General features: G+C 43.9%; 1 protein-coding gene across 3 annotated transcripts in view; it reads right to left on the bottom strand.

The window, feature by feature from the left end:
- RNF145 (ring finger protein 145) overlaps positions 1-8377 on the bottom strand; it is a 43526-nt gene extending 35149 nt beyond the window's left edge. The window contains exon 1 of one of the 3 annotated variants that reach the window (XM_066560226.1): positions 8182-8377. The gene's annotated coding sequence lies outside the window, so the exon portion shown is untranslated. Of the gene's footprint in view, positions 1-7481; positions 7596-7894; positions 7962-8181 lie in introns of those variants that run through there. The other 2 variants (XM_066560228.1, XM_066560227.1) reach the window with 2 other exon arrangements.
- Between the last annotated feature and the right edge of the window lie 4732 nt (positions 8378-13109).

Raw genomic sequence — 13109 nt, 5'->3', positions numbered from 1 at the left:
CTAAGACTGACAGTTGTTCCTAAGTGAAATGTGCTGGTTTTACCATTCACCACCTGCCCATCCCTTGAACATGATTCACTGCAGGCTGCATTAGAGAAGTGCAGTTGAAGATGAGGATGATCCAGCAGGTTTTTACCCACAAGAAGCCACTCAAAGTAAAATCACCAGCAGCACAATCAGCCCCCCATGAGGTCAGACTTAAGAAAGGACTCCCAATACCAATTATTAGGGGGACAATTGGAAAGAACTGCAGCCTGAGCAAAGATATGGAAAACCTGCACTTGAACTACACTTTTAAATAAAGTTTTACAGGACTTTATTCATATTGTCCTTGTGTAAATTGTAAAAGCTTTTGCAGCTGTGCAAGTTCTATACCTCAAGCCAGCACGAAGTCCAGCATGAAGTGAAACCATGCAAATATACATTAAGAAAAAAAAAACACAGCCCAAATAACTAAAAAAACCCAAGACCTCTCACTTACACACAAGCCTCATGTGAGGTTTTATTTGTGTTGTCATGGCCTAGATGCCACTGCAAACTGTTGATGTCACACCTCTCAAGCCATGATGACATAAAATTACTTCAGCTCAAGAAGTCAGGACAGATCAAAACTGAGATGTGGCTCAATAAACCACAGGTTGCAGGGCTGTTGCCTGCCATTCTCAAGCCCACAGTCTGATTTTTTCAAGTTATGTAAATGCTGGCACTTTTTACAGAGCTCTTGCACCAGCTCTACAAACCCCAAGGGGAGCACATCCTTCCCCTCGTGCAGGAAGTGCCTCCCAACCACATCGGGCACCCCACACAACACCAGCATTTCACACAGCTGCCCTACACACATTAAAAGGTCAGCCAGAAGATTACAAATATTTAGATTATTTACAAAACTGCCACCCAAGCAGCTACTACAGAATCAGAGCATTCAAGATTTTGTGTGAATAAAAGACGGAGTTTAAAGGGATGGTATTGTACAAACAGAAGTTGGGAGTTACACAGGTTATATACAACGAGATACAAAAATTACAAGCTTAAATAATTCGTATCAAAATATTTTAAATGTCCCAGAATTCTCAAAAAATCTATGGGTTTGTTAAGTTCATAAATGTAATCAAAACACAGAACTTAGAAATGCCTCCCCATTTTTTACTAGGTTCCTTTTCCAAGTAGATCAGGATGAGGGGAGGGATGAGCAGGGACTGACAGGTTTTCATTCTGCCATAAAAATATCCACAAGTAAAGTGACAACAAGTGCCTGATATCAAATTACATTCTCAAAACTGTCAAACCTTTTTCAGTCATCTACAACAACCAATCATGCATGACAAGAAGGTAACTTTCACTTGTGCTTTCACTTTCCTTAATTAATCCAAAAAGAGAATTACATGGACAACTTAATACTGAAAATTAACTTGAGGATCAGCACATCCAAATTAAGCTGAAAAATTCTGCCTCTTAAACTCATGCACACATACTTGAGACACAGCAAATGAAATAGGGCAGCATTTAAATTATCTAAAAGAATAATTACATTTCAAATGCTGCTAAAACTAAAGCAACACAAACTTTGAAAACCACATCATGCCGCAACGGAAGTGCTGAGGAGCAGCCACTGCAACTCCACAGCATCTTCTGTCCCTGAGTGACAAAAAAACCCCAATACTAAGAAGAAACCCTTTAAAATTAACTCCACTAGAAATGCGGATGTGTTAAATAAAGGCTCAGTTGTAATGGCTGCCAAGTTCCAACAGAACGAAATAGAGACAAGCAAAGTCCATTGCTCTAAGCTCATTATATTGTAAAGAGCTCTCACAATACATTATTTTGATTGGTGAAAAACAAACAAAAAAACAACCACAACATTAAACCTCTAAAACCTTTAGATAAATGATGATGACAGGAGTTGCTGGATGTTCAGACGTTAGAAAAAAAAAAATAGGTCACTTGCTGTGCAAAGCCAAAACATGGACTGGGGAGCCACTTGTTTGTGTTTCAAAATTTTTTCCCATGATTTCAAACATCTCCCTGTTCCAAATTAGAGTAAGAAAAGGAACAATCTCAGGAAGACTGCCATGGTTTAACTCCTGCTGGGAATTAATATCACACAGCCACTTGATCACCATCACCCCTCCCAGTGGGATGGAGAGGAGAAGTGAAAAAAAGGGCAAAAGCCTTGGGTTGTAATAAGAACACTTTAATAAATAAAATTATGATAGAATAGTGATAATGATGGCAACTGTGGTGAATGGCAGATAATTAAAAAAAAAAAAAAAAAAAAAAAACAGAAAAAGAGAGGCCTAAAACCCAAGAGAAACCAGTGCCACAATGCAGTTGCTCACCATCCACTGACCAATGCCCATCCAGTCCCTGAGCAGCAGTTGGTGTCTCCCAGCCAATTCCCCCCTGTTCATACTCTGGGCATGAGGTTCTGTGCTGTGGAATATCCCTTTGCCCACTTCCCCCAGCTCCTTGTGCACCTGCTCACTGTCAGAGCACAGGAAACTGGAAAGTCCTTGATTTAGAGCAAGCACTGCTTGGCACCAACTAAACCATTGGTGTGCCATCAACATTATTCTTGTACTAAATCCAAAACACAGCACTACACCAGCTACTAAAATTAACTCAATTCCAGCAAAATCCTAGACCAAGAACTTCAGATTTCAGATCTTAAGCTGTGCTATTTGGCCAAAACAACCTTTTAAAAAATTCCCTTTAAAAGTGATTGTTCAAGGAACATGGAGTGTTCATTTTTGTTTAATAACAATTATATTTCAAAAATCCCTCCCTCCCCAGCACACCCATTTTGTCAGTATCATATTCCTGATTAGCCTTAAAGAAAACAGTATAATTGGCCAAAATCAATTAAAAGAAAAAGGGAAAAACTCCTTCAAGTTCATCCCAGCTCATTCCATCAGCAGAACAGACCATCTTGAGTGTGATCACACAGCACATATCCTCCCAAAGATAACACACATTTTTCCTTTCACAGAATTTTTTTTCTGAAGTTTTATCACAACAAAATTTTGCCATTACAGCTGAAGCTGTGAATTCTGCCACTTAAACCAGTGTAACTGTTGCTTCTGCATCAACATAAATATAAATCCATCACATCACTGGCAGAAAATATGCCCTGGTAAAGCAGCACAAGGGGCAGCAAAAATCCGCACTCATTTATCCAAACAGGTACAAAATTACATTAACAGAGAAAAGTTTGTACATTTAGGTACTTAATTAATCATCAAGGTACTTAATAGTTACAGAAAGAAACTGGAATACCTGCAAATGTAAGTTATTCCAAGCCTATTGCCACCAAAAATCACCACAGAAAGTAATTCCAGTCAAATCAGAACCTCAAAACCAGACTTGATCCTGCAACATTCAGCCTCACATCTGTGAACAAGATGCTCATTCTGCTACAGCATCACAATCTAAAATACTTGGCAAGATTGACTAAAATCCAAAAGAGAGAATTTCAACTTCTGTTTCTCACATCCATGAAACTCTAGTTACTCTGGATACATCCGTTAACAAGCGGATTCTGGTCTGTAGTTTAGTTAGATTATTTTTCAGTAATAGGTTCTGAAACTAAAAATATCACCAGGAAAACCTTTTGTTTTCCTTTGAGGTAAACTTGGCTAGACAGGCTTTGAAAAAATATTTTAAAAATGAACCCAAACAAAATATAAAACATACAACTCCAGTCTGTAGCTGTAGAAAAGTTCAGTGTCACAGTCCAACAACTAAAATTAGACCCATCAGCTGGGTTCTACCCACTCAGTCCCTTCTTTACACCTGTCCTGGTCTGAGAAGCAAAACGAATTTGAATTTCAGAAGAATCCCATTCTTCAAAGACTTAGATCCTTCTATCATCAGTTTGGGAGGGAGAGAACAAAGGGAAGCAAAGGGAAGGAACAGGACTAAAAGGTTTATCAAATATGCACTTAGAAAAGAATCTCCCTGTGTGATTCTGTAGAAAAACAAAAACAAACCTAGAACTCGGAGTAGGTGAGTCACCAATCCATCAAAAGGGCTCTCTCCCTCACAGACAGTGCCAAGGAAAGGAAAAGACTGCCTTGCTCCCCTACAATTGAAACTGGCTAACAAGGACAGCAATCAGATTTCTGCTGAGAAGGACAGATCCAGCGAGATCCCAGGAGCAGGAACAAAGCCCTGGAACACTGCAGACGTGCACAGCAACAGCGGCACTGGCACCCAGGCACTGCTCCCAGTAATGCTCACCCTAGATCACTGGAGGTGTTCAGGAATTTCAAATAATAACCAGAGAGTATTCAGCCTTCCATTTAAAGGTTTAGAGAGTCAGTCAGCAAACAGACAGCTTGATCTTGCTGTGTAAGCAGTTAACAAGAACAAACATTTTCTTTCTCTTTATCTTCTTTCTCATTTTTTCCCTTTTCTTCCTTTCTGCTCTAACAATATGGATTGCTATACAACTGCTGCAGTGGTGTGCCTGAAGAACTGGTATTTCTACCTAGGACACACAGTAATTCCTACATTCCTACTCATCCCAGACTCATTCAGCTGTGAACTGTAGCACAGCTAAGGTTAACCATTCCAAACAAATACAGCACGTGTTCTGCAAAAGCAAATGTTACTGCAAAATAAATTAGGTCAAACTCTTCTCTGTTCACAGGGACTTCAGTGAACATGAATTCACATTTTTAAATTCATATTAAAAATGGACAAAAGCAACTACGGAAGGTTAATTGCAAAGAATAAAAAAATAATCTACATTTCCAACTTTCATTAATTTGAGCAAATTTTATATGAGGGGAAAGAAAACCAATCCAGGAAATGAAGATACATATCACACAGCTGTGAAGATAAAGTTTTCCTTAAGGATTTATTTCTCAACTACATTTATACACTATTAACAGTTTCAGCCCACTCTCAATTATACAGCAAGTGCATTATATTATTTATTGGTAGCCTGTAAAACATCCTGTGGCTTTTATTTTTCATAATGAGCAGGTAAGACAAAGGAACTGAACTCAGGGACTAACATGTGTTAACAAAGGTTAACAAATCCACCAGGTATGCAGCAAAATCCTTCCTTCTGTGCATTCCTATGGGATCCACACCCTGCCTGCACATGATCAGTTCACATCCAGTCACACTAAGAGGGGCTGCATGGCTTTGAGATCACAGCTTAGCTGGGCACCTGAAAGACAGCCAGCTAATTCATTAAAATTAAAATTTAATTAATAATATCTTTAATTAAAATCTTCAGAAGAAAGTCTAGGTTGACTCAACAAACCAAACTGCTCCAACGTCCTTTCTGGCTCCTCGGCTTCTCACCAGTTCAAGGTTTGGTTTATTAACCAGTTATTCAGCAGTTTTTTGCCATCACAGCCCATGTTTGCAAGCCCACACCTACAAGCCTGCCTAACCACATTTGTATCAGCACATTCTGAGAAAATCTGGGCAGCAATCCCAAAGCGCCTCTGCAGAGGAGAGAATACCCAGAGGAGCTGCACACGGAGCATTAATGAGAGCCCGAGATGATGCAGTGACATCCCACCCCAGAGAGCTGGATCCCAGGATCACCAGCCACAGGCAAAGCTCACAAAAAACCCTGCAACCCAAATGTGTTACCAGGATGAAGCCACACGACGGGATGAAATCTATTTCATCCTCCACAGTTGCTCAGGCAGTTTTTAGCCAATTCAGACACAGCCTATGTTTAGAACCTGCAATGACAATAACTAGCTACCAGACTGGTAAGAAGTTAAAATAGAAAATAAGACTTTCAAGATTTCTCTAGGTCAGCACTGATAAAGTTTCCATTGCTGCTGCTGCCTTATCTGTTTTTGGAATCATGTAAATAAAGCTTCGAGGCCTGTGAAATAGGCAGCTCAGCTTCCTGCAGCACCAGACTCGCCTGACAGAAATATCAAACACACAGTGGAAATACCCAGAAAAGTTCCCTTTAAAACATGCTCGAACTCAAGATATGCAACCAAAGAATTCTTCCAGAAAAGCTCCTCAAGATGAAGTGGCCACTTGTGAGTGCTCCTCCCAAGAATGCTACTTATTACAGAGCAGCAGGGCCTCTGAAACGAGAGATGCTGGAAGGGCAGGGAAACAGGTACAGATGCCTGAATCACAATGAAGGACTGGACTTGAATACACACTTAAAAAGCAAAGTGATGGTGAGCTGTCCACTCTAACCACAGCAAACACTGCCAGGTGTATTTGGAGCTAAAAATGGATTCGGAAGAGTAAATCACCACATGGGTTCCCGAGGAGGGGAAGAGGAGCCATCTGCACCGTTTGAAGAGGAGGAAACCGACCCAAGTTTAGCAAACAGCTCGGAGAAGGTTTGTGCGAGCCCAACACCAAACACCAAGCAGGCTCACAGAGTTTTCCAGGACACACCCATCGCTCAGAGCTCACGGGCATGATGCTCCTTTCTGCCTCTGCAGCTGCGGAACTGGACCGAGATACCGATCTCTGCCCATCCTCTCTCCCAAAGGAAGGAATTCCCCAGCATTTCTTCCAACGAACTTGCTCAGTTCATGTCTCTGTCAGAATCAAGTGGCTCTAACATCAGTAGCTCCTCAAGGCTGATGTAAACAAAGCGAATCCTTGCTCTGGAGGAGCAGCAGTTTTATATTGCTCTGTAAGATTGCTGATGAACCTTCTATGTAATGGTGGTCGCAGAGACAACCATTTCCTAATGCTAATGAGTTCAGCAATTAATTAAGTACTTTAGTGATATTATGACTCGAAAACCAGAGCTGATTACCAGTTATTAAAGCTAACTAGAAACAAAAAAGATACAGTTTCGCATGCACAGGCCCCCACCTATCTAAGATAACCAACAAAAAAAAAGCCAAGGTTACAGAAAAACTGAAGTCATGGGGTGCAATAGCTTAGAGCGCCCACCTAACCAAAGTACTTTTTTCCATTTTTAAATCTATCTTCATTAGCGCTACAAGAATGATCAAAAGAATTATTTCCTTCTTCTCCTCTCCAGTTTTATCTCTACAGACACATTACAAGCCCAGACGAACCCTAACTGAAATATATGTGAAAGTATCGAAGTCTGAAACACAAGTTAACAGAAACTCCTGTACTAAAAACTGTATAAGAAATGAATACCGCAACACCTACAGATTTCAAAAGAAAAGTATTCTGAATGAGATCACAAATGGCTAATATTTATGAGTCAAACATATTACACTAATCTCACTTTTCTTTGGTATATTTCGCCCATAGCTTCTAACGTTCTCCTTCATTCGCTGATGCTTGCAGCATTACACACAAAAAAAAAATTCACATTTTTTTCCACTTTATTCCCCCAATCGCATTATTTTATGCACCAGGTCCCACACACACACCCCCAAAAAGGCAGCACAACCAGAAGGTAAGAATCCCTCTAAGAGCTCCATCTGTCACAAGTATACTTGGTACACAAAACTACTCCCGAGCACAGAAGAAAAATGAAAATTCTCATCACAAACCTTATTTTATAAGGCTACAGAAGGTCTCATAAAACCGACTGACATAAGTACGGAAGATGCAAAGAGCCCTGTTCTCCACGCCACGGGCAGGCTGCTCCTTACATAAGCATGACCATATGCTCCAGGGCCCGTCTCCAGGAGAGGTGCCCGGCTCCGCTCCGTGTCCCAGCCGGGCCGGGGGATGCTCAGCCGGCTGCGGGCACCGGCGGGCACGGCCCGACCCCAGCCAGGGCACAGCCCGACCCCAGGCAGGGCGGGCAGCTCCGCAGCCTCCGGCCAAGCTGTGTCAGGGCTGCGGGAGCCCGCAGCTCATCCCCGGCTCCAGCACGGGGATGCGAACCGCGGCCCCCTTACCCTTACCCCACTCCCCGACAGGACACTTATTCCCCGCCCGGCGCAACTCCCGCGCTCACCGCCGGCGCCGCGGGCAGCCCCGCGCATCCTGCCCGGCCCCGCTGAACTCCAGTAACCCCGGCGGCTCCCGGCGCCGGCGGAGGAGGGGAGCGGGGAGGGGAAGGGGGGCGGAGGGCGGGGAGGAGCGGGAGGGGGGCTGCGCGCAGGGAAGGCCGGGGAGGGAGCCCCGGCACCGGCGCGGACGCTCGCGGGAGCGGCGGGGGCGCGGAGGGGCGCGGGAGTGGCGGGCGGGGGGCGCCGCGGGGGCGCGCGCGCGCGTGCCTGAGGCGGCGCGTGCGGGAATCACCTGAACCCGCGGGGTCGCCGCCGCCTCCTCCTCCTCCTCCTCTCGCTCCTGCTCCCCGGTGGCGCGGCGGTGGCTCCGCGCTTCTCACACCGACGGCGGCGGTTCGGTGCCCGGCGGCAGAGCGGCTCCTCGAGGCTCCATGGCCGCGCCGCGCCGCCTCAGGGCGCCGCCGACTCCCCGCGGCCCCGCGGACGGGCGGCCATGGCCCCGCTGCCTGCGCGCGCGCGCCGCCCCTCTCCGCGCATGCGCACGCCCCGCCCGCGGAGCGGCTCCTCCGCTCCCCCCGGGCAGGTTCGGAGCGGGGGCGGAGGGAGTGGAGCCGCGTTTTGGGGGAAAAGAGCCGGGATTTGGGATGAAGAGCGCTCCCCACCCTGAACGGGTTCTGTCCATAACGCCGGGACCCTTTCGCCCGCCCACACCCCTGAAAGGCAGAGGCTGGGGTTTAAATTCCGATGGGAGCGCAGGGGTTTGGGTCCTCTCGGGACGTGCGGACTCGCCAGGGCAGCTGCGAGTCTGGGAGATGACTCAGAAAAGTCGGTCAGCAAAATTTCAGGTGGTGTCTGAGCAGATGTTTAAAAGGCAGCCCTGCTATTTTAATAATACTCCTTACTGGCCTTGTGGAACACAAAGTGCTGTATTACTTTCAAATACTAAGGCTGACTCTGGTTTTTCCAGTGTTGTACTGCAGAGCCTCCAGTCACCTTCGCTGCGAGTCCGACCAGAAAAGCACCAGATTTGCTGTATTATTGCACTGTCATTTTTCAGCTGGAGACCCGACCCAGGGGCTGCTCCCTCACAGCCCAGCCCAGCTATAGTTTCCTACTATTCAGCTCACAGATACTCTCACCAATATTTACTCATCCTGTCAGGGTTGCATGGCCAAGCCCTAGAACACATTCTTAAATGCTACGGAAAAAATTATGACAGAAAACGAGTAATGCTTTTTACCTTAGTGTTAAAAAAAAATACAAAGCCACATTGTCTGGAACATGAAAAAAAAAACCACTTTGCTGTGGTGAGGAATGAGGGAATACACTGAACTGGAAAATCCTGTAGTTCACAAGGGTTGGGCTGGCCAACTTAATAACTGCTTTTTTCCTTCCATCTCTAATGAACTGGAGCATTCACAGACGTAGGTATTAACAATACCTCAACACAGCGTCTTTAACTCTGTGAAGCAGAGATATTAAAATAAAGGTTTGGGTGTCTGTCTGCATTATGCTTTGCAAAATTACTTTGTCTCAGTACCTGAAGGTTTTCTAAACTCCAGGAGAGAAGGGTAGTTTGAACACATCCATCCTCAGATGGTGCATTTGGTATTCACCCTGAGCCAGTCTTCTCCTAACTCCAGTCACTCCAGAATGCAGCAGGCAGGAGATCAAATGGCACAACTGACAGGAGCCTCCCAAACCTCTGCAGGTACCAAGGCACAGCTCAGCACCAGTTTTTACAAGCTTCAGATTTTAATACAATTTAAATAAAACCAGCAGGTTTTGTATTGCACAATGTTTATTTTGAATCTATCAGTTTTTGCAAGGGTTCCTAAATTAAAATTAGAAAGAACAAAGCTGCAGACCCAGCCAAACAAAGGACACCCACATGTGGTTATTACTCATAAGCACTCTGTGCTCTGGTCAGGCTTAGGAGGTTCACTGAGCTCCTCCTGCACAGAGCTCCTCTGACCTGCTCAGTGTCCCCAGTGATTGCAGTTTTACATATCTGTTTATTAATCTAATGTTTTACATATCTGTTTGTTAATCATGCCACTGTCACCTAATCCTTTTCTTGTACCTGGGGTAAACACTGCTCCAAACCCTGGATTTCTGCAGAGGACATGGGAAAAGCTTCACCAGTCTCCAGCCACCCCATTCTTCTGGCTCAGCCCACTCACAACTGCATCCTGTTCCACACTTGCCAGCACCCCACTTCTTATCACAGGGAATATAAACCAGCTGTCATATAAGGCATAAGAATTTCAGCTCCATTTCTAGGGGCTGCTTGTCTACTCATGCCATACATGGAAAAAAAAAAAATCATGAGTCACTTCTTGTCTATTCTTTGTGGGCTTGGTTCAGTGCTGACTGAGGTTGGGGTGATCTCTAAGTCCTACCTCTGCAGTGCTGCTTGGGAGAGAAGACAGCAAGCAGCAGAGAGAGGCAGCTGCAGAAAACAACAGGAATTTATAGGAGCTGGAGTGGAAATATCTATTATTATTTTAGAAGTAATTATATAATGAAAGTATTGTAGAGTTCCCGCTTCAGTTTGCAAGCAAACAATAGGAGATGAACCCCACATTTATTTCATTCTGTCCTCTCTCAGCACTGAATTCTGGAAATGTGATACTTCACAAGAGCAAAGGTTTTCTAATGAGCAGATCAGGTAGGTGGGCATTACTACTGTCTTGTCAGGCATGGCTTTTTAAAAGCACCTCAACTTTCTGCTTCATTTCTCCAGAATTTTGAAAGCTTCTCCTGCACCTAACACTGGGTGGCTGAGAATTCTGAACTCAATGATTATTCATCTCTCATTATCAACAAAGGCCTTTGGATTGCAGAATTTCAGTGATCAGCAACTGAGGACTGAAGGGCACCGCTATGGTGACATCTCATTAAAACTTTGAAAAGACTTTCTCAGAGTTCAGAAAATGTGGAAGCTTAATTTGTCCATGCAGATGGACACATGCCAGCACCCCAAACTGCTTACAAAGAAAATCCCTCATAAGAATTCTCAAAGAGCAGCAAAATATGCTGATGTGGAAGGTCACTGCATGCATAAGGTGGACAATAACATAGGCAGTTTCATTTGAAGCTTTTTATAAACCATTGATTCAAAAAATATTCATACATACATATGCAAAAGCAAAGGAATGTCCTAATGAGTAGGTTATTGGACAAAAAGTAAACCAATGCAAAAATTAAGATTGCCTGTGAAAGCTAATTTGGTACCTCATGTGTAATACTGGTGGCAGCCAGTCCCCAAAGCCTTTGTGCTCATTCCCTTCTTGCAATTTTATCCCATTCACTAAACAAAGGAACAAATATGTTTAATTAAAAGTTTCATTCCTGCAGAAACCCATGCCCAGAAAGAGAACTTGGGAGCATTACTGGGCAATGGCAACAGAGTCAGTGCATCTATCTCTGATTTAACTACTCTCACTCTAGAATCCCATCTCAAAAATTCCTGGTTTTCACTATCTGTGACCCTATTTCCTAAATTTCTCACCATCGCTTAGCTTCTCATCATCTCCTAATTTTTCCTCTCATTGCTGCTGCTTTTCAGAGCAGAATTCAGCTGTTTTCTCAATTTCCTATTTGTTTTTTTCACTTTTCAGAAAGCCATTCCTGCAGTATCACTGATAATTAAATCTCTCCTTTGATTAAATGTATCTTTACCCCTCTCATAACGCTGGACAGTGCTGACTCCAAACACGTCAACAGCTGCTGTGATTTTCAACATACCTAAAGGAAAGCCAGAGCAATCTCTGTGTTGGGAAGCTGGAGAGCTGTGTGGTGATGTAAGGAAAAGGATGAATCAGGTTTTGTCCAGTGAACAAAAGCATCACAGTTCTTTCCCAAGATCCCTTGCCAGTGAGGCATAATCTAGAATACAAAGAATCGAAGTAAATAAAATAAAAATCATTGGGCTGAATAGTGGCAGAAGAATAACAGTTGCATTCAGGAGGTGGAAAATCATATGGTACAAGGGAACAAGCCTCTGGTATTTATATCATCTTGCAGTGCCAGCATTCACTAAACAATCCTGAAAAACCTCCTGTAAGGAAACTACATAAATAATATTCTAACTTCCCCTTTACTGATAAAGCAGCTGAGACAGAGACTGTATTAGTAATAACCTGAAAATGTGCTTCACTCCTAACTGGAGACATTTCCAAGTCTCCAGGTGAGCTGCCAGCTCCTGAAGCATCGCTGAACTCTGGGAACGTGGTGCTCAGAGTGGTGCCCAGAGTGGCAGTGACTCAGAATCACAGGGAGCCCTCAAATGCTGCATTTCTGGGGCACAGGGATGGCAGTGCCCAGCACACCCCACTGCCTGCTCTGCTGCAGGCACTGGTGAGCAGCAGGGCAGGAGGCTGCAAACACTTGGCTGGTATTGGACTTGCAGAGTTTGACATTCTCAGACATCACTGCCTTTACCACCTGCTGAGAACAAATTATAAACCAGAGAAAGGGCACTGGGAAAAAGCAATAAAGTGTCATAGGATATCATAAAAAGAGGCGTTAGGGGAAAAGCAAAAAGCATAAAACAGACTAAGAATAAAATACACTGGTACCAAAATGTATTTTAAGGATTATTCTATTCTTAGTGGAGAATATGGGCTCTGCTCTAGATTTTTTCCAAACATGGGTTTAGAGGTGGGGTAGAAAGGCTGGTGCATATTCAAGTGAGTTTTCTGAACCAAAAAGAAATTTGGAAAATAAAACAAAACAAAACTTTTAAGATCTTGAAATCTGTGCTGTTGGCCCCTTCATAGTCTGCAGCACATTAACATCTGCACTGACTCACCCCCATTAAAGTCACTGAATAAACAAATATTTAGCACCTCTCAGCCCTGCAATGTCATCACCTTTTGCTTTCCAACACCTTCTTATCACAGAGATGTGATCTAATCTCTTAATTCTCAAAGCAACCTTTTGAGGTTTCCAGAGTTTTCAGCTTTAAATGACAATTTATTTCAAAGGACTCTTACCCAACATCTCCCAGAGCTGCTAGTGAGAATTTTGCTCTCTTACATGCAGCATGAACAGCAATTTAGGCATGAGCTCCTGGGCTTCAGTACTTGTGCACAGGAGCATATTGCACAAAAGGATCAGAAATGCGTGATGTGAACAGGAGGCACGGGAAGGGAGCCAGCAGGCATCAATCTGACATGCAGCCACTTCTTTTATTTCACCCTGGAGCATCCCAGG

Source organism: Molothrus aeneus, chromosome 15, assembly GCF_037042795.1.
Source record: "Molothrus aeneus isolate 106 chromosome 15, BPBGC_Maene_1.0, whole genome shotgun sequence".
Classification (NCBI taxonomy): domain Eukaryota; kingdom Metazoa; phylum Chordata; class Aves; order Passeriformes; family Icteridae; genus Molothrus; species Molothrus aeneus.
The sequence above is the reverse complement of the archived record's forward strand: the minus strand, read 5'-3'. Positions and strand labels throughout refer to the sequence as shown.